Genomic DNA, 23457 nt, shown 5'->3' on the forward strand with positions numbered 1-23457 from the left:
TGCCCAAATCTTTCTCCCATAACACATCTTTGTCTCCTACCATGTACCCCACAATTGCAACCCATTCCTTAGAAATGTCTCTTCCCAAGACAATCCTGCTCTTATCTCACCGTCTCTTGCTATGAAACAGAAACAAATCCCAGATGATTCCTGGACTATTTCCCAACAAGGAATGAAATTCACCCGTTTGAATAAACTGAACAAATAAGAATGCTTTGTTTGTGCACCCTCACACTGCAAACAACTGGGAGGAGGAGGGGAAACATTCTTTCTTTTTTGAATTTCAATGGAAACCTCTATCTCTGACAGTGAATACTGCTATCATGCAGTGGTGATAGGTTAGCCCATCAGTCTGAGTCTTTTGAATAAAAACTAAACAGCATGCACCAGTGATTTCTCTCAGAAACAGTTATCTACTTCTGTTACCTACATTGTGGCAGCTCTTTTTCTTTTCAAGACTGAAATTACTTTTGCACAAATATTACTGTGACAGCCAAATGATTGTCTGTCAACTTCAGAGTTAGGCAGAAAGACTGAATAAAAAATATCTCTATTAAATCAAAGAGAATCTTAAGCAACTGTTTATAGGAATCATTTGCTGCTCACACACTACACAAAAATTAACTATTCCCCTGGACTTCAAAATGAGTGTCCAACTCACCCATAGGTAATCACAATAAAGTACAAAGGAAATTAAAACAAGGAGACCCAAGAGAGGTGCTGTGTTAGTTCTCATTTCCTATTTGTCAAGAGGGAGTGATCTGATTTCACTTACATGTGGATTTAATTGGTGAAATTATAAAAATCCATAGAAAACCCTAGAAGCTATTGATTATAGAAAAAGAAGCCATGATTTCATTTCTTTTTGTTGGCTTCTTCTCTATTTTGTATAGTTCTTTTAAATTTTAGCATGTCATTTTACCCCCAGTTTGCAGTGTTAGCTCCCTCCTGGTCTGTTTGCTACTGTTCACATTCCAGAGCCCTTCAGGAGCTCTGCCCAGCACTGGAGTGCTATTGCTGCCTTGCAAAATGGTGTTGAAGAGCAAGTGCAAGACAATGAAAAGTACTGTGCTGCTCCAGAGATTTTATTTTGCTCCAAGTAATTGCTCCAATATATAAATGGGATATTGTAAGAATATAATAGAGCAGCTGTATTATTTCTATTTTGCCTAAGGTAATCTGAGGCACAGCAGGACCCAGACTGTTCCTGCCTTTCTGTTCCTCCTTGCATCCCATCCCCTAGGTCCACATGGACATACGCAGTAATCAGCAGCTTACCTTCCTCAGAAACTGCTAGGAACTAGAGGACAACCACTTGACAGGTCAAAAAACAATTTGCAGCACAGCTAAGAATCAGACCCACATCACCTATGCCACAGTTCTGGGCTTCTGTGCCATTAGCAACTATCTAGTTCCCTGTTCATGAATAAATGGACACGAGTTTTTTGAAATACAACTGCTAATTTAGGAATAAGCATTTACATCAACAGAGGTTTTAAAATGCAGTATGTTGAATGAGTATTTTAAAGAAAGGCACTGAGGAAAAAATGAGATGGTATTCAATCATGTTCTACTATTCCAATTTTTACAATGTGCTGTTACATTTGTAGAAAACGAATGAGGAAGAGCAGGCATCTGAAATGTACAAACCTATCCAACCAGCTCTCTATGCTTCACACGAAAAAAAAGACTTTTCTTTGTCCTTTGCACTGAAAAAAATCCACTTAATAGTACCTTACTATGGTGACAGGGAGCTAACTATATGAAAAAAAATTTCCATTTTTATAGTGTAACATGTATTCTTTGAATGGCTCTGGTCTATTATCACAGCAACCTCAGACCTCTCCAGAAGACAAATTGGAATGAGCTGGTTTTGTAAATGCAGAAGCTGTACTGTACTGAAATTGAATTGTGGCTAATTGGCTGACCACGAGTGAACTTTTCATCATCCCTGGAAATAACACTTGATACTTAAATAGCAATACTATTATCATTACTACTTTGATTCCTAAGGCTTAATAATTGTTGACCCTCAGACAAAGAGCTCTTTTTCTCTGGTGGATAATATATTTCACTTACAATTTCCTTACAGTGCTAAGTGACAAGTAGCTTTATATCCTGGCCTGAGCTTTCTTTTCACAAGCAACTTCTAGTTATCAAAATCCCAGCTGGCCATTTTGATATTATCTGGAGGCATTTCACAAATCCAGAACTGCTAGGAAAGACTCAATCACTCTTCACAAAAAATGATTACCTGAAGTTTCAATTACCCCTCAGTGTCTCAGCTGCACATGTCTAACAGACACCCACGTACATGATAAGTGCAAATATCCTCATGCATGTATGAATGGCTGAGAATTATATAACCAAAAGCACACTTATCTACCCAGTCCTTCTTCCTTCTACATGCTCTAAATTACTATTTGCAAAGTAGTTTAATAAAGCATCTCAAGTATGTAAGTGGCAAAAAGCCAAATAATGATGTAAGAATTTGTTTTATTTATTCCCACGTATTAGTCTTTCAGACCAGTAATATATTTTGTTGGGAATGAGAACTCTAAAGTTTGCACTGGAAACAAGAACAGACAGACAGACAATTCGTTAAGTGAAATTACCCTTTTGAATTGTCTGTCTTTCAAATTCAGGAATTGCCCTTTTGCATTCTCTGTCTTTCAAATTCATCTATATCAATAAACTATATACTCTTAATGAGAAATTGATTTTGGCAAAACAGAGAGAACAAGAAATCATATGGCCACTGCAACAGCACCGCGTGAGTTCTTCTGTCATGAACACTGACATCAGTCACAGCAAAGCAGAGGCTCTCTGCTCTGCACAATCAAAAAATAATATTACTAAAGCAAGTATATCCTAGCAAGGTGCCACCAGAGACAGACTCAAGGAAGCACTTATGAACGTAAGTATCTCATGAGCACCAAGTCATTTTAGTGTTCTTACACTTTCATTCTGCCAAGTGGAAAAACAAAACTGAAAGTAGACTCTTGGACTCACCATTCATTATGGGCAGAACTACACGTTGTACATAATTAATCTATTTTTAAATTGCTGTGATTAGAGTTCCAAATAAAGAAATGAACACTGCACAAGTAAATCTTGACTCTGTATTAAGTTTCTGCTATGCCAGTGAGGAAGTACAAAGTTTCTGCTTGAAACCCTTGGTTTCATAATCAGGATCCTCACACCAGGGCACCTTAATCATCCAATGTCTTGTTAACATACACAAGAAAAAGAACTAAATGCCTCTTCAGCCTAACGTATTCAGATTTGTGGTGAGGGCATTAAAATAAAAGAAAACCTAACAGTTCATGTGAACTAGTCTGAAAGACAGATCCTTAAATTATCCAAAACTAGTGGAAGAAGGGTGCACAAATCCAGGTTTGAATTGCTGGTTCTGTCGCCAGCTGGCACAAAGAGGTGAAAGTTTCACAAACAAGAATTTCGCCAGAAAATTTAGCCAAGTACAACTCACTGAAGCTCCAGACTCAGAGTGCTGTGGTAAGTTGAAAGGATCATGATGTTCTTTATAGTCATACTAAATTAGCTAATTTGCCATACTTCCAGCTGATGTGCCAAATCTCATGCTAAACTTAAATACCTGTGAAGAGGAAGCTCCCACACAGCTGTGTTGGCTTGGTATTCAAACCATTCTTTCTTCCAAATTCAGAGAAATTACATAAAAGCAAAGTAGACTAAAATTGCATGAGAAACCTCTTTATTTTAAGCATAATCTCACAAAGCAGACAAATTTTAGCTAATCCACTCTTTAAAGTCTCCTGTGATGTTAATTCCATAATGTCATAATGTAATCACATCTAGAACTTATCCAACCTTAAACTCCTTCAGAGCAAATGAACCAGTTTCTTCCTGCCCAGCTCTTAACTGATAGTCAGAATAGCTGATTGCTATTATCTTTAATAGCAACCTGCCTGTATTTCAAACCTTTTCCATCTTAGATTTCTCTTTTCTAATTTAGACTGCTTATCTTGTATCGTGTTTAATAAAATTATAATTTTTTTGTTCATGGTTGTTCTGATCATTCTCTAATCTCTCTATCTCCTTTTTATGAATAGTGTTAAAAAGTCACACAACTGCAGCTGAGGCTTCGTAGACACCAAGCCCAAGAATTCTCCTTCAGCTTTTAAATACTTCATTTGTTAGTACTCCCTAAATCAATACTTTTCTTTTCACAACCCTATGACAGCAGTTCGTCTTTGTGTACAGACTACTGTAAATCCTGATCCTTTCCTTCACTTTAACTGGATATTACCCAATCTGTATATATTCACATGACACATGAACAGCAATTGCAAAAATTGTCTTGGCACAAGCTGGGATAGAGATGTTCTTAGGGGTGAACTACTTTTGCTGCCCGCTTCCTGCTTTGGCTGGCCCTTTGCATCCTTGCTTCAACTAATACTCTAAGCAGTCTTCAACCTAATGCTAACCTAAACTTTCTCAAACCTGCTCCTTGTAAGTAGTAACTACACAAAGGAAACATGAAATTGTTGTTGGGAAAGCACCTCTAGAGCTCACCTAATCCTAAATCTAAACCTTTCTGTGCCTGCACTGTATATCTATACAGTCACTGTAATTTGGCACTTGACAAATTATTAACAACCTCCATGATATTTTTCTCCCGAGGAAAATGATTAGTACTTGGGACTATCCCACAGGATGCTACTCAGTCTAAGTCCTTTAATCTTAAATTAAACACTTTTGTGTAGTAGTGTAGACCAGAACTAATTATCTTTTCTTTAATCAGTATTGCTATTTTAACCTGTTGTGAATTGAATGCAGCACAAAGACCAATCAGCACACGTCCCATGCAGATTTCATAGAGCAAAAAATATCATCAAAAAAAAGCCTGTTACTTCTCCTTTGCATATATTTTACAATGAAAGCAAAACTGTCCTGATTCACTCAAGTAGGCAAATGCCAGTGCTCTCACAAAGACTTCCCCAAAACCTCACCCCTTTACCTTCGATTATAAGCACAGCACATTTGCATAGCATAATCAAATATATTTATTATTTAAGAAAGATTGTCTCCTTGCTTTTTGGGAGTGTATCCAAAGAGAAAATCAATACCACAATGAACAGTTGTGAGCAGAATTGACCATAAGTGTGATTCTGACAAAAATAACCAGTATTCTACTGGATGAGGAGAGTTTGTTTGAAATGAGAGATGAAGAATTGTTACACGTAAGTGTGAATATAGGATGACTATATATTTTTTAGGAGGAAGTGAAATCTTCTAGGACAGAGAAACTGACCCCTATAGAACCTTCACATTATTGCTGAATTGCAGTTGGAACCTTAGACCAAAGTAGCACAGAACTCATACAATTGTCACACGAGTCAGTATCCATCCAAAACATATCCTAATGATACCTTACAATCTATGCCTCCCAAATCCACTACAGCATTTACAGTTTGTAATTCCTCAATAGGAGCCACACCTCACTGACCTCTTCAGGGAACTGAATATTCCACCCTACATGAAACTCTTATATTACAAACTTTTGAAACAGTCTGAAAGCTCCACTTACCAGTATCAGTCTAGTCATTTTGGCTAATACCTGGTTCTGCAAACATAAAATCTCACAAAACTTATATACAGTATTGACATATGTAAATATTTAAGTGAAGTAGTTCTTAAACTAATTAACTTGGAGTTTCATATAACTCTTCAGTTACTTCAGGACAGAGAAAGCATGATGTAAAATACTACATTACAACCTCAGGCAGTCCAGTATTCTTCACAGCATCATCGTTTGTCCAGCACTTTTGTAGTCAAAGAAAACACTATCAAATTTGTAACATCCCCGAAGGTAACAGAACACTCACCAACATGCATGTGTATATCACTCTTCAGCTAACTAAGTTCTACAGAATCAAGAAAATGCTCAGATGATGACACAAAATCACAGAATGGGCAATGTTGGAAGTGACCACAGCGGACCATTTGGTCCAACCTACCTGCTCAAGTAGGGTCATCCTAGAGCACGTGGCACTCGATCACATTCAGACGGTTCTTAAATATTGAGGGAAAGTCCACGACCTCTCTGAACATTAATGTATTCACAAACTTACTTAAGGTGGGTGTATATTTACAAATCCAATTCAAAAATACGTTTCCTTCCAAACACAGTAAGTAAATGCAAGCAGCAAAACACCAATGTGTTGGCTTAGATTCATTGACATTTTAAAACCACCACAATAGAGAAGATGCATACAGTTCCCTTTCAGTGGAGCAACAGAAAATACTTTTAGATTTCTGATGCTCCAGAGACCTCCCCAAGTTTACCCTGTCACCCATAATGCCTCACAACAGTAAAATCACAGTGGCAGAAACATGGAGAAAAAGAAGCCTGGGTCTCCTCTGCAATATGTATCAAGGCAGAATCAGGGAAATATTCTTCAAGCAGTTCTTAAAAATGTTGATAGTAATATCAGCTCCCACAACAATCTTCTGTAGTGCTCCATTATTAAGGCTAAATGTAACACTTTTTTATTTTTTTTTTATTTTGTGTAGCTTCTAATCTCATTAATTTTTGTCCTCCTCATCGTCATCTAATCTTAATATTTTTTTCCCTACTCATCACAGTCGTAGAGAACAGATTACTCCTTTCCACTCTATAACAAATCTATTTATTTGAAAACTGCAATCTAATTCCATTCTTATAGTGTAAATGTGTATAAAATTATGTGATTTTTTCATATTCTTCCTCTTTGTAAGTGTATGAAGTCTAACTAGAAAAAAAGGTCAGTTTTCAACAGCTTGGTGGCTGTATGTTGGTGTTCTCCATACTAACATCAACCTGGATAACTATAAAGACTTTTTTTAGAAAATCTTACAATTTTATATTCATATTTCACAACAATTGACTTACCAAAAACTAAGGATGGAAGGAGACTCAAGAAGCCAGGGGGAAGGAGGAACAGGGGGATGATCTGAATGATGGCATTTGTCTTTCAAAGTTATCACGAAGTTTGATGGAGCCTGGTTTTTCTGGAGATGGCTGAACAACTGCCTGCCCGTAGGAAGTTTTGCTTTGTTTGTGTGAGTGCTTTTGCTTTACCTATTAAACTGTCTTTATCTCAACCTATGATTTTTTTTCCCTCACTTTTCCAATCCTGTGTCCCATCCCACTGTGCTGGAAGGACAGTGAGCAAGCTGGTGTTAGGCTTAGGCAATGGCTGAGGTTAAACTATAGCACCTTAGAATCATATTTTTTGACATATGAAAAGAAGTACTCTAACTTTCAACGGCACATCCAGTGAACATCAGCCCCTAACCCTCTGTTCCTTAATACTCCCCTGTTGACTAGGAAGAACTGTAGTTAACAGCTCCTTTAAGAAGCTTCTGCATCTACATCATCTACAGGACCCTAAAAATATATAAACTAAAAAGAAAAGAAAAGAACATAAACTAAAGAAAAAGGCTCTCTGTATGATAGGACACAGTGATGGCAAAAATATTGTTTTGTTTCCTATGGGTCTCAAAGGAAAGGTTTATAATATAAGCCTGTAAAAATTGTCCTCACTACTTCTCAGTAACATGAAAGAGAGTTCTGGCTTCTTTCCTGATCATTCTGCTACACTCTGCAGAGAGAAAAATGACTTGAAGCTTTATGATGCAGATCACAAATATTACTATACCACAAAAAAGGAACAATAAATGCTACTTGACCAACCTATAATTAGATCTGTATCTGAACTATTGATAATTAATTTCCCTAATAGCAATTAGAACATGATGCAGCATTTTCACAATGTGAATTTGACAGGTAAACCTGCCTCTCCCAGCCTGAAGCAATATGGCTGAATCTTCACATGTGTTTTGGCTTGGGGCAGGGGAGCAGTTTCAAAGCAAATCCCCCCACACATCCTGTTTTTAAATGCCAGGCCAAACCACAGAGGAGCCTGGGTGCATACAAAGTACCTTCCTCTTGGAGGAAACAAAACCGGAATTGCCACTCAATGTGCACAACTAAAGTGCTCCAATCCTTTGTTAGATGCTTGAAGGTTTTCAGCACTTCATCCTCTTCCTAAGCTGTGCCAGTCACTGTATGCTGCATTTCCCCTAGGAAATCACTTAAATATAGGCTTGCTGTGAAGACACCTGTATCACGTGCTTGGCACAGATCTGTCTGGCCAGGTTTTACCTTTGAGGCAAACATAGATTGATTTAAAAATGTCCGCAAGGAAAAACTCAGTGTGGGTGCTCTGGCTGAAAAAGCCCTTGTGTGAAAGCACTTACATCAGATGCAGACTTCAGCTTTGGTGTCACAGGAACATCCTCCAAACAACTGATTTTAAGCAGGCTGGCTCTACTTGCTGATGACTTAGTCTTATGCAAGGCACACTATGGGGAAGGTGAAGGATAAGTAATAAGTAATTGCCTTGTTCTTCTTCACTACAACAGCTCCCTTACAACCAGTGTTACAAAATCTGAATTTAACACTCAGGATATTATCACACCTTTTTTTTCCCTATCTGATAGTGAGGACTTTACCACATGATTAGAAGCCATCTCAAGTAACAACTATGTTGAAAGAAAAACAGATAGGTTCCTCTCTTACATCGTCAACCATGGTACCTCACTTTTGTAGTGTACATAAGGCCCTGAGTATTTTCTGTCATTTGATTCTGGGATCAACAAAAACTGCTGAGACAGACCTACAAGTAAGATGTCTTTAGTTTTTGCTTTCTTTTGAGGCTGGTATTTAAAAGTATTCCAACCTCATTCAGGCTTTGCGTCTCAGTAGTACTATGCCAAGAACTCCAGCTGAGGATCTTAAAAATTAAAGGACTTACCATTATTGTGCTTATGAGATAAATGAAACATTTAATGTGTGATATAATTTAACACTCATTCTTTATTTAATACTTCCATGTTACAGCTTTTAGTACTAGCTTTCGCATTTTGTTATGTCTTGTTCAGTACACAAAAATAAAATCCTTTACTCAGTGCCTTGTCTAAAATTTTTCATTATGTTTCTGCTTTTCTTTTTTATAGCTATACACCTGAGTGACAGTGTCCCACCAAAACACCCTTAAAATTTCTGAGCCAGAATTATGATTTGAATTGTCTTCACAAACAAGCCTGTTTTAATTACAAATTAAGTTATGAACTAAAGTGCAATATCTTTAAATGTCGGGCTGTTCAAAACCAGCTACATTGTCCAGCATCAGTTTATCTGCAACAGAATATAAATCTCAAAACCAAGACAATATTTAAAATTCTTGACTTCAAACAAATCAAAGAACAACTAAATAGCAGACCTCAAAACAAAAACTTGAATTCAAAATTCTTTTCACTTCAGCAGGAGTTTTTTGAGTGCGGTGGTTGCAGTACAGGGACATCAGTACTCAGTGTACTCTCCATGTCTGAAATAAAACAGAGCCTTTTATGAGTCACATCCAGGTCCAGAGTGTCTGATATGTCTTGTATGCAAAAAGAAACACACAGCTCAGCAACACAGGTACACAGGCAGAAAACAAAACACAACTGTACACATTCCTGCATTGCCAAATTAATGGCTGCTACATAAAAACGTATTTAATATTTACACACTAAAGGAGCTGAACCACTCTTTCCCTAAATAATTGAGTTATCTAAGTGTAAATAATTAATAAGATAGAAGTGTGCATTTGCCACAGAATGTGATAAATTTCTAAACAGATAAATGCTGAGGTGGTTCCCCAATGCCTTGCACACTTGTCCCAGATGCTGGTGTACACAGGGAGAAGCACAAATTCCCAAATCACAGCAGTAACAAGTGAGCTTCATTCTGTGCAGAAACAGACCTTACAAAAGAGAGGCTCATCATATTATGGTGGAGTAGGTCAAGGGATGTTCATAAAAACTTTTGAAGGCTCAAATACATTAAGTGTAATGTAACAAGAGCTCCAAATAGGATAAAGACACAGAGCCTGACCCACACCTCAGAAAACCTCTAAACACTTTAATGATTCTAAGTTAGTGGAGCTATTCCCTACTTACACTGGATGGGATCAGCACCAATCACAGTGTAATACAGAAATGTAGTTATGCCATGCTTTTTCAACTTGGCACACATGCAAACCTTAAATTGTTCAATAACTGATTGATCCACACAGGTACCCCTGACTTGTATTCACAGACCAGCCTGTGGTACAGTGTCAGCATCAGGGATACATGTAGAGCACATAGTTCTCAGATCACCTCTACTTTGCCTTCTGCTCTTCCAAGCTCTACTTTGTCCCTGCTCTCTCCAGGCTACAATTTACAAGTTTTCTAAACTTACAAACATACTACGTATGGTCTTACAGCTTAATTTACAGAAGTGTTACATAGTCTGTATTTTCACTTTATCTGGGTTGTCTCAACCCTTCTGTCCTCCAAATACTCTGATGAATTAGAAAGAAACCATAAAATATTTGCATGACTGTATTTTACTTTTGCACTAAATCTCTCTGATTCAGTACTTGTGAGAAAGAACAAGTGTCATGCTGTAAAGAGATAAAGAAAATTAAATGTAAAATTATGAAATGGGATTCTAATTAGAAAAGGAGAAGATTAGGAAGTTCAGTGATTAGAAGATCAGAAATTTTCCTGCTGCTCCATCATAGAGTTTTACAGAGTAATTCCAAGTACACAAACCATTTACTGAGTAGTTGATCTCTTCCTGTAGACTTTAAATGTTCTAGAGTTGTCTTTCTTTGAGATTTGAAGTAAAGAAGAACCAAGTACTCCAACCTACAACTGAAAGCAATATTTAATTGTAGTTTTTATACAGTAACTGCTACATAATGTTATGTAGCATGTTTCAGTACTCTGAAAACCATACTGCACAACTCGATTATTGACATTTCAACTGCCTTTGTGCCTCAGTCTTATAAAATGGGAATGACAATATCCCCTGAACTTTCAGGAATATTTGAGATTTACTGGTGTTTTAGGGTGAACCCACATACTCAAAAGAAGATTTGCATCAACTGTCTTCAAAATAGCATTTGAATGTTATTCAATAATTAATTAAAGTATACACCCTGAAAAAAAAAAAGAAATTACCTAATAGCTGCTCATGAGGCATGCAACATCCTTTTTTGTTCACCTGTCAAAGGGCTGAGGAATGAAAAGAAAACAAACAGAAGGTTAGACTATGGTTAGATACTTCCTCTTAACACAAGACTAGGGTATAAATAGAAACATGATGAAATCTCTAAGGGCAACTTTGATCCAGATAAGTTTTAAGGACCCGACTTTACAATATCAAAAAATGTTATTTTTGTGCACTAAGAAACAGATTTGAACCATCTAAGAAACAACTAATAAGACCATTCAGTCTAGTCAGTAGAATGCTGTTTCTCTGAGATTTATTTCATATGCAGGAGATGCCAGCCCAGTCCTCTAGATTCATATAAGAATTAGTATTTTCGATAATAATAACTTTTGACAACAAAGTTAGACTGTTTCATCTAAGTTCATGTTTATCATGCCCAGCCTTCATATCAGATCTGACATACCTCTCCAGTTCACATTTCTTATTGCAACAAATCTAAAAAATGCAGGTTGTACTCACCTTGAGGAAAGATAGGGCCAAATGCCAACACTATTGTACTGATAAGGAAAGATAAAAAGTGAATTTCATTTCCCGTCAACATGTTTTTCTCTGGGCCCTTTGATCTTATCTTGTGCTGAATACTGATAACATCCTGCATTCTGTTATGTAATTATACCTGTGTTATCCTCATTGACTGAGCTTTGTGCAGACTGAACCCCTCTTTATCTGCCTCAGTTCTGCACTGAACCTATTGGTTCAGCTGAGGTAGCTGACACAATAACTTGTTTTTCTTTGAATAGACAACTGGTGCTTTGAAACTGTTCAACAAAAGTGAAGACCACATCAGAAATAAAGACAAGAAACCTCACAAAAGACTTCCAGTTTTGGATGGCTGAGGAACAAGTTTTCAGCCCATCAATATTCTTGCTTCTATGGAGAAGGTTTATTCTCTCTGTTAGTGAAAAAAATTAAAAAATAAGAGAGCAGTTGCTAAGGTAGACTATTTGACATTACATGAAGTTGCTTTACAGTTCATTGCTTTGGCTAACATGTGACAAACAGACTTTCTGTACTGTAGATTTCAAATACAAATAGTTCCTTACTAAGCCCATCTGAGTTTCAAAGATACCAAGGTATTAACAAACATCTTGTAAGAATGTTACTTGATCCAAGCTTCTTGAGCCCTTAAAATATACAATAACTTAATATAATACAATAAATTCCAGATAAGCACTTCCAGTCTTAAGTATATTATTTTCTCTTCCTCCAAGTAGTAACTGTAACTTCAACCTCCAGCAGGCCCTCCGTGGGGATGGATGACACACACTAAGGCAGGCAGCACTCTGACACAAATGTGAGGAAATAGAATGTACAAGCATCTTCAAATACACCAGAGGTGCAAATGACCTACTGTTTGCATATCACTTACTTTTCAGTGCTCTCTCATCCTGCCATCCTGGGTAAATTCAGAGCAAACTTCCTGCCAATTCACAGCACCACACTTAAGTGAGCACTGGTATCCAAGGAGGTTTAGAAAGAAGGTATTCAGTAACATGGTCTTGGCATCAAAAAGTGGAGTTTTAATGCAGATTAGACTGAATTGAGTCTTGTAGGCCCAGATCTGCCTAAGGCGTGGTCCAGCAACTTGTGCTCCCAGTCACATCACACAGTGCCCCATGCCATAGAGAAGCACATTACCAAAAAATACACATTATCACTTAACTACTCCCAGCCTGAACCGTGCAAAGGAAGGCATTTTCTACACACTCCTTCTCCTCTGTCTGCCCTCACAATTCTAAAATATGTATCTTTCCAAACAAATCTTCCTGTCACACAGTTTGGTGACTTGGTAGAAAGATATATCAACCCAGCATCAATAGAAAGAGGATTTCACTCAGGACTGCAGAACTTACATTCTCTTCACACGGTTTCCAGCTTCCAGAGAGTGTTTACTTTCTTTTTTATAACCACTGCTATCTTTACTACCTTATATTTCAACAGCTGTGCATGGAGAAATTAAAAAGAACTTCCACATACTATTCTGAAACATGTAATTTGATTATAAACCTAATAAAAAGCTGTCAACATCAGCTTTTTACTGTCGGTTAACAGATGTAATCCTGCTCTTTTCTCTAAGTGTGTGAACAACTATGGGGTTCATTGATTTAAGACTATGAGATACAAAAAACATCATGGATCAATTCTTCCACCTTCTGCTTTCCTTCTCAGCCTCATAAGCACAGGTCAGAGCATCTCCAGTTAAAAAGCTTCCAAGCTGCAATGAGCCTCTTTCATATACTCCTTCAGCTGCCTCTGTCAGTACATCTTATCTGAATATTGAACCTGATTCCTAACTCAATTTCCAATTTTGGGATCCTTAAACCTTTCTCAACAAGGCTGAAAAAAACTGTCGTCATAGCCTTGCAGATTTCTAAACCTGACCTGACTCAGACCCTGAGGAACATGATCCAGTTTTGAGATGAGTCTCACTTTAAGAAGTAGGATGGACTACATAACCTTCCAAGATCTCTTCCACCCTAAATTAATCCTATGATTTTATGTCTATCTTTAACATCTTCCCATCTTTCCTTTGTTACAGATGGCAAATGTTCCATTTAATTCAAGATCATCAGCTTGGAATGAAACATTCACTTCTTTAATTCCAAACACAAATTTGAAACATCTGCTATATCTAAATACCCCTAAAAAAACTGAAACCCAGACTTTTGGAATTTTGCCATCTGCCTCTAACGATTACATATATCCAACTTGCAATTTGGCTGTAATAGTTCTAAGGAAGTAAAACAGCCCTATCATTTTTAGAAAATCTGAAGAATTTTCTGGCTATTTGAGATGTCACGCATGTTGAAATCAAATCTTAATGAAAGTAGCTGTTTGTATATATTACAAATATATGTGTAAGGACTAACTTATTACTCTCAAATGAATAGGATAAGAGCTTTCCATACATATTTCATTCTTTATAGCACATAATAGTACCTTTGATACAGGCAGCAACACTATCTTTGTTTGTTTGTTTGTTTGTTTTTTGTTTCTTTTGTTTTGTTTAACATAGTTTAACTAATGCTTTTAAGTGTCACATCAATAAAAGCCAACCAACAACCTTTTAGTAAAGTCAACCATAATGTCTTTTCTTTAAAAACAGCATCACTATCTTTCTAAACTTTTTCATTATACAGTTCTCCTATATTTCTTATATAAATACATCTAGAAAATCTTTTTAACTATTATGATATGATACCATAACTGCCAGTTATCCCCACTGAATTTCAGGGTTGCTTCAAAGGTCACTTTAGTCATGTATGGACTGAATTCCTTACTATTATGGTAGCATTATCAGATCACACAAACCATCCTTTGTATGTCACAGAGGTCCCCATATTCCTATAAAACAAGATTTCTTGCTGCAAAAAAAGATGCAAACCACAATTTTCCTGCAGTTGTTTCTAGAACTTCCGCTTTCTTTCTTTCTTGAGCTTTCCACAATTTGGAAACAATTTGTCCAAGTCAAATTTTCAAGTTCATCTGGTTGTCCCTCCCTTCTAGTCATCCCATGCAATCTTTCAGTACCTCTGAAAAACTACTCGATGAGGTCTCACAAAGCTGCATCTAAGGCAATCCTCCCTGTTAAGATCAGAAGGTTAACTCTTCTTTTGAGGAGACTTTTTTTTTCATTTCTGGAATGCAGCTGTCTTCCCTGGTTTCTTTCTTTGTTTTACAAAATATCCTGTCCTCTCTTTTTAGTATGGGGGTCTTCAGAAGAACTGTTCTGACCAATTCCAGAAACCCTTTTTGTTTCTTTGAGATCTGTTGTGCTTAATATGTTAATAGCTCTTAGATAATTATTGAGCTGACAATTTACTTTCCTACCATCTTGTTGATTGCAGTGATGCAACTACCTCATTTTAGAAAAAACACTCAGATGAGCTGTGCAAAGGAGACAGAGAGACTCAGGATAAAACTTCAGAAACAGAAATGTTTCACAAAATAGACAAAAGTTAACTGGAGTAAAAAAAATTGTCCTTTCATCACTAGAAGAATGTATCTGTAATATTAAAATGGACTAGACTCTTATATGCTCTGTAATTTCAAATTAAACTTGAATAGTGTACCACTTTTACTGCACCAGCTCTAGAATATATTTCAGATTATTGAATCACATTCTAATGATCAAGTAGGTCTGCTTCAAATAGTATAACAAGAGCTTAAATATGATGATGAAATGAAGCAATTTTAAAAATCTGAAGGCAGACTCAAAGATTAAAACCCAGCAATCAGCCTCCAAACTGACATAGCTTAAAAGAAGGATTAAAAAATATTGCAGCAAGTATTACAATCTTTTGAAAACCGTAGTCAAAGGAAAGTGAAGTACCTACTGTGTTACTTTTAAAGGCAGAAGAATCTGAGAGATCCTTTTATTTATTTTAAAGTAGAATAGTAAAATATGCTCTTTTCTACTTCAGAAATAAAATCATAATCAATTTATGTTAAATTCTGTATATTCTGTTACACAAAGAATCAAATCCCCTGATTGAGAAGTCTCTCAGTCATTAGCTGAGATGCAAAGGTGGTGAATTTGATTTGATAGGTTGATGTATGTAGATAATGTTATGCATATAATTATTTGAGGCAATGGTAAAAGAATAATCCTAGTAGTGATAGTAGGGTGATGATTGTGAATGCTGTGGTTATTTCTTGATTAGTGAGCTCTTGGATAAAGAGTCATTTAGACAGGAAAATTAATAGTGGGGGAATTCCTGTTATGAAGAAAAAAGGTTGCATACAATGTAGGGGCTTTTGCTCGTGTGGTTATTTTTGGTGATAGTTTTAGAGTCTTGGTTGTGTTGAGTGGTGGTTATTAAGGGAGGATAGTTAGTAGTGTGAGGTTGGGTTTACAGACAATGATAATGGTTGCTCAGCCTAACTGGTAAGATGGATGAGAAGGCTAGGACTTTTCAAATTTGTGTTTATTTTAGTCCTATTCATCCCTCTAGGGCTGCTGAGGTGATGGCTATAGCACTGGCAGTGTTGGGTTAAGTGAGTGAGACATTTGGGAAGAGAATGGTCACTGGGGGAAATTTCATTATTGTTGATAGTAATAGACCAGTGGTTAGGGATGAGCCTTAAAGCATTTCTGGGAATCATAAGTGGAATGGCACTAGTCCCAGTTTTATTGTGATTGTTATTGTCGACTAGAGATATGATGTGGGAAGGGTTAGTTGGGTAGTGTGTCATTGTCCAGTAGATCATGCCTTAGTCATGCTTGAGAAGAGAACTAATACCCTATCAAATGACCTATTGAAAACTAAGCAATGTCATCCACCCTAATACCTGTACTCATACCACTATTGTCTTCCTGTGAAGATGATAAAAGCCTGAATCATAACCCATAGTTCTGATTACTTACATACTCTAAACCTCCTCCAATGTTAAAAACTGTCCTTCCAGTGATTACACTCCTCCTTCCCCACAGCCTCCACCAAATTCCTATGAACTAAGATTATCACACATGGGCTCCTAATCACCACCCTTGGCCAACAATGACTACTCCTAACATACTATCTTCCCCAAAAAACTAGCCCAGTGAACTGGCATTGACTAAATCTCATCCCCAACACTAATACTGTCCTGCTGACTACGCTCTCTCATAATCATAGCAAGCCAAACCAAAGCTTAGGCCAGAGCTGACATCCTCCCACTATGAAAAGGAAAGAGGGGACCAGGTCAGGAAACCTGGGAACAGACTCTTAATTCAACACTAGCAGCTTCTGCTGCCAGCAATGGGACAGAAAGACGAATTGGGGTGTCTTGAGTAATGCAGGTATTCATCAACATATCCCTTGACATCCAAAGTTCAGAACCAGAAGCAGACATCAACTGTTAGGGCAGCACAGGCTACTCTTCCTCTCTTCTTCTAGCACAGATCAAGCAGATATCAGCACCATGCCTGGCCCAAGTAACCAACAGCCATAGGCAACTGCCTGTCTTAACTGTAGCTAGAACCAGTTCCATGCAGTGACCCAGTATAGCAGCTTTCTCTTCACTTTCAAAATAAAATAAAAGCAAATATATTCAAAGTGTGAAAAACCAGACATAGCAACTTAAGTTCACATATAAGAACCAAAGTAGAAGACAAGCTAGGAAAAACTGGTTCAAGTGACCTTCATGTATCATACTTCAGTGTTTTTTTCTACTCTTTACTACAGACTGTGTGAGACTGTTTAGCACATTAATGGGTTGCTGCTTTATAAACAAGGAAGCAAATTAATTTTAATAGGCCAATCAATTAACCTTGAAGAACATTTCATGCTTCCAAGTCTAGACAAATTATTGTCCACTCTTGATTTTGATGAAAATATATATACAATGTCATTCTTCTGACAGAAATCTTACCCCCAAATCAAGGACTCACTTTTGCTGTTGAACTTAAGTGTATTTGAAAGCAGAAGTTTAATATACAAAAATCCAAGAAATTATATACTTATGAAGCCTTCTACATATAAGAAAGTTAGTTTGAATGAAGTTCTAGTCCTGAAAGACAGAAAATTTTTATGGCTGACACCAGTTGGCACTTCCTAGTTTTTAAGGTGTTATTGTATTCATAGTTGAATTCTGGCCTCTCTTTTGAAAACTTCCTGTAGAGAAATCTGAGCTTTTCAGTCTGTGGGGAACTGAATTATAAACAGGTATTTTTGTTTTGATCTGCATTTCCCAGTTACCAGAAATGGGGCTGTATGGTGACATTTGGATAGGATTGCATTCAAATTTCCGAATTTTTTTTTTATTAATATAGTTGAGAGAAGTCCAGATTAAATCTCCATAGCTGTGCCATGGCAACAAAAGACAGACTGTTGTACAGATTTTAGTCTTTACCAGAAGCATAACTCTATATGTCTAAACTGTCTTATTCCTAAATTTACCTTCCAAATTCTAGAAGTTAAAATTTTCAGACCTTTTTGTCCTCTTCTGACCTGTTAAATATTGCTGTTCATCATCCTGAGATCATCAATATTGCAGACACCATGACTGTTTCATGACAACAGCTTTTAGTACATATTACATTATTCTCACAGTAACAAAGTTTGCAAAAATAATTAATTCCATTTATTTAGGTTGTCTTCTATTATACATAGGCCCCAGCTTTTGAAGACTATTTAGGGCAAAAATTAAACTCAAATGCATCACATCTATGTTCTGAACTTAGAATGCAAGACCATTTAAAGTAAATATTCCAGAAGCATTTTATATATGAGGACATGTCTATAAAAGCTTGACAAAAGAAAGTAGGGAACAAATTCTCTCTCCTACAACTGCTTACTCATTCTTTATTCAGTTCTTTATCCGACTTCATGAGTCTCTTATTCCATCACACTGCAGAAACAAATGCAGGCCTTCTGGTGTTGACTTAATATGTTGTTGTCACTCTCTTTTTAGGAAGTCTATTATCCAAAACCAAATGAAGGTAAGATTTTAAAATAAAGTACATAGCTGCTTCTTGGCTTTCTTCCAAGTGGATTCTCCAATAAGTCTTCAATCTTTTTATCTCCATTGACATAAATAGTTTTATAGTTAACTATTTTGTAGTTAAACACACCCCCTCATTCTTTACCTTGAGTGAAGTTCCAAATCAAGGATGAAGTGTAAGGCTTTAAAAAGTCCTTATGGATTTCTAAACTTCAAATGAACCCAGACCCTGGTTCTACTTTGAACTCTTAAGTCAACTTCTGTGAAAATTTTGGGCCCAACCACTATTTCTAGAGATTTCTAAATATGCAAATATACATAAATACAAAGTTAACTCACTGCCATCCCAGGCTAGAAAGAAAAGACAAATATCCTTAATCTTTCTTTTCCTAAAGAACAGTTTGAAAATCAAATTTTTGGGAAATTTATGTGAAAACATAATGAACTTTATCCCGATTCCTAGGATGAGCCCTCTCTCCTTATTGACTCCAGTGGGAGCCTGGGGAAGCTCTTCTGGATTTCCAGAGTTCAGAGCAGAGATTTCAGCATGTGAAGGAATATGGAAAAAACTAGCAAATTCTTCTTGAACTGGGAAAGAGAACTTGTTACACAGTAGGAAGCCAGTGCTAGTGCACAAGAGCCCACCTGCATATCTGAACCTGTACCTGCTGTTCCTGATGTCCTCCAGGAATCAACAGACCAAAGTACAATACAGGTTTGGTAAGGATGGAGTTAGGCTGAGAATACCGAGGCTGGGTTTTCTTTGAGCAGAGGAAATTTATAACCCAGGTTAACATGTTTCACAGATCACCTCCTTGTCTGCAGCTCAGAGAAGAGGAATCTGTTACAGCCCTATCAAAATGACGTTTGCTCAAGCAAGAGCAGTGTGTTTGAACTTTGAATATTTTCCAGTTTGCTCCCCAGTCCATAAATCAAGACAGAGGCCATCACAGCTGCAGCATCTCCAGTTTCAACCTGCTTTACTGATAACATGAATACCTTTGCCAAGGGAGCCCTCTTGATGTGTCTTCAGTCATCTAGACTCCAAAATTTTCCTGAGGGAAGCACAACCTGACACTGTTTTTATTCTAACACATCTATAAGTCTTCAGACAGGTTTACAGAAGCTGCATAGCAGCAATGCCCTCCCATCAGCTTGCTATACATGTGGTGGGGTGTGATGAACAAGGATTGTGATTTTTCATTGACAAGTCAAGCTTGCACTGCTAAGGAATCCAAAAAGACAGTTTACCCGCCCACTGCTGTTTTCACACTGCTTATTTCTTCTGACCTGAAATTCCCACTTTCTATTCACTGTATCTTGTTTTACACAAACACAACACCTACCCACCAGACTCTTCCAGATCTTGTGCTCTGCAGCCATAAGACCACTTTCAGCATAACAAGGAGTAGAGAAAAGTCATTTGGGACTCTTTCCATCGTTGCTGCATCTACCATGAGAAGGACAATATGCCACTGAGAACTATCACAACAAAATAGCAGCAAACAAAAAATTTATAAGAAGAAAGCCACTAAGATGAAGAATCAGTTTTTCAATGCACCGATAAAAATAATAATAATAATTAATAATAATAATAATAATAATAATAATAATAATAATAATAATGTTATATGGACAGAAATTATGTTGCCTTATGAAGGAAATCTTTACAGTCTCTTGTCATGTGGGCAAAGAAAATGTTTCTAAAAGTTGTCACCAATGTCACCTTTCAAGCACATCAAAACTCAAACACTGACTTAGTTCACTGAGGTATGATTTAAATACCATACCTTGAAATCAAGCTTTACATTCCACACTGTCTATACAGTTCTTGAAAAAAAACCAGCCATAAACAAACATTTTCAAAAAGCCACAATCACAATGAAATTTGAAAAAGTAAGAACAGTTTACCCTTGGAAGGGAGTAAAAAGCCATTAGCAGCACTACAATTTTTTTTTCTTCCTTTTTTTTTGCTTTCTTTTTTCTTTTTTAATAAAAAATACATGGCTCAGTATGTTTGCCATACGGTCAAGGAGTAATTCTAAGACAAAATTTTCATACTAGGATTTTGTCACCACCAAACTACTTTAAATTAATTGTGCTACCATAACTCCACAAAGGAGTTCCTGCCATCTAATCAGGGTCATTCAAGCTTTATTCAAGCAACATGTAACAGTAATGCTGCAGCTTGAGGGGCTAAAAGTAAATTGAGAATGTACACTTCATCCAGTCATCTCTACAACAGAATTTCTGCATCTGCAAGTCCTGTAGGGTAAATAAATGCCACACATACATCCCTGTCCCAAAGGACAAGCAGATTTTTGGAAGATCAGAATTTATCTATGGCATCATCATTTTGCACAGCATTTTACACAGAAACGAGGGAAAATTATCTAACTGAAAACATGGAGTTTGGAAAGCTGCCAGGGTAAGGAAAATTTGCAGAAGTGAACAAAGTAGTGCTATCAACAAATGCAGGTTGGTTAGCAGCACAGGAGTGTGCCCAGTGCAAGTTCCATGCCACCTCAATACACCTGCACTCTTGCACCATCTCAGCTACTCTGCAACAATGCAGGAAGCGAAGGGGGAGGGGGAGGAGGTGGCTGCCTAAGGGGCTTGAGCTTTGGAGAGACACCTCCAGGATAACAGCTACAATAACAGCAGGAGAGGACAGGGAGTAGGAAAAAGTAGAACCTGGTGCTGAAAGGACCTCTCCTGGTCCCAGCAGGAAGGCACTAAGGAAAAGAATGGTGACCACTTGCACCTCAACTCTAACCAGCACACTCTTGCTCTTCCTGGCCACAAAGGGGTGCAAAGGGCTCCTCCTCTGGAACCACCACAGCATCTGTCAGGATGCATGTTGACATGCCCCTGATGCACATATAAGCCATATGTGCCATAGCTATTTTCAAAGCCCAGTGCTAAGAGTCCATGACTGCTCATGCCACATTTTTCAATGGCTGTATATGTGGTTTTGGTAGTTCTCACCATCCAAAGCAAGACTGCCTTCCCAATCTGTTGTGCTCAAGTAATATGAAACAGAAGGGGTTTTTTTCTCTGCATATTTTTACATGGAAAGTAAACCCTTATTTTTTAAAAAGTGTGATCTTTTATTTTTTCAGAATCCAGATGAAAGCAACTAACTACTAAATGGCTGAAGAGAAGATTTAATCAAGAGAGATTATAAGTGATTTTGGACTAAGCTCCAGATCTCACAGGGTTCTCTAAAGCAGTAGTCCTACTTCCAACATATTGGCTTTACTGGAAAAAAGAAACCCCATGTTACAAGTCCTAAATTCATTATGCACAAGTGAGCACACCCTTTGAGTGTTTGACTGAAACCTGAAAAGGATTGAAAAGCCTTGATCTAATCTGTCTGATAAGGGCGTACTCAAAGCCAGTAGTGCAGATTGCAGGCTAAGGAGTATGTTAGACACCAGATCAGTTATTATTCGTTCAGAACCACCTTGTGGGGAGTGTGTGTGCGTGCATATGTGTGTGTGTGTGTGTGTGTGTGTGTGTGTGTGGAGGGGGAAGCAGTGAGTCGAACCCCATGGAGGTGAGGTGGTGTCGTGTCCCTCATGACAGCCCCTGGAGCCACATGGGGAAGCCCCAGAGTAGCTGTCTGTCACAAACAACCCAGGAAAACTATAACACACCACAGCTCCTGGAGCCCCTCACCCAGCCTCCGACTGGCAGGGACAGTGAGGACACTGCCTCTCACCCAGGCCTGGAACCCCCAGAGTGGCTGGTGGGTCAGAGACCCCACCTGGAGGGGTCGGCCACAGGGACCAGAGCAGATAAAACCATAGGCATGTGTTTGCCCCATGTCACGGCCCTGCTGTTGGATTTGTGACCGCTGGTCTTCTACAAGGCTTCAGTGGAGCTCCCTCTTTCTCTTTCTTTCTTCTTGCTCCCTCTGCTTCTTTTTCTTTGCTCCTTTCTTGATGCTTAGGGTGGCTTGGAGCTGGAGGGATTGGATCTTGATTTATGGATTGTGGAATTGGTTGGATTTTGCCTTAAGTGTTGTGGATTTATTGGATCTTGATTTAAGTGTTGATTTATTGGATTTTGACTTAAATGTTGTGGATTAATAGTATATGTTGCGTCAGTGATATGGTGGAACATTTTTGTCTAGCTTGTGTGGTGTCCTTTTGAACTTTAGCCAAGTTCCCTTATTTGCTCCCCTAAATTACTAAGGAAATTTCTTGGGAACAAGCCTGTGGCTTATTCTTCTGATGCTACCTCGAGGTATATATATATATCTATATATATATATATCTATATATTAAAGTAAAACTCCTAGCCAAGTCCATGAGCTGACAGGTCCCAGGGCTTGGAGTCTTAGAGTATCAACTCAAGAGCACCTGGAGCCTGACCCATCCAGGCCATGGAGCCAGGACCTCATGCCTGTTCAGGTATGCCCTTCCTTCCTACCGACTGTCAACACCAGGCAAATACAAAGGGACCTGATACTCCTCGAGTGAGAACACTGCTGAACAGTATTCAAGCCTTACTTTATTCAGTTGTCAAAATTACTTACCCCTCCATCATTGTCTTGTCTCAGCAGGCAGGGCTAGATGTGACGTGCCTTAACTTTAGATAGGCTTTAACATAGCCTTACGTGGTATTCTCAGAACCAAAGTGAGAAGAGAAATGTCGTCAAGATAAAATTACCAAAAAGAGTGATCAGAAGTGAAAATGAATAGATGATAGTGCACAGCAAAGTGGAAAGTAGTACATATATGGGGGAACAATCACATGCAGAATCAGGAAAGATATCTGGAATGTATTAAAAACTGAAGATGAGTGAACAGCTGGTTAGAGTATGGTGATAATAACACCAAGGTTTTGGGTTATGGGTTCGATCTCCATATAGACCACTTAAGAGTTGGACTCAG

This window comes from Lepidothrix coronata, unplaced genomic scaffold (assembly GCF_001604755.1).
Source record: "Lepidothrix coronata isolate B3197 unplaced genomic scaffold, Lepidothrix_coronata-1.0 Scaffold18, whole genome shotgun sequence".
Lineage (NCBI taxonomy): Eukaryota > Metazoa > Chordata > Aves > Passeriformes > Pipridae > Lepidothrix > Lepidothrix coronata.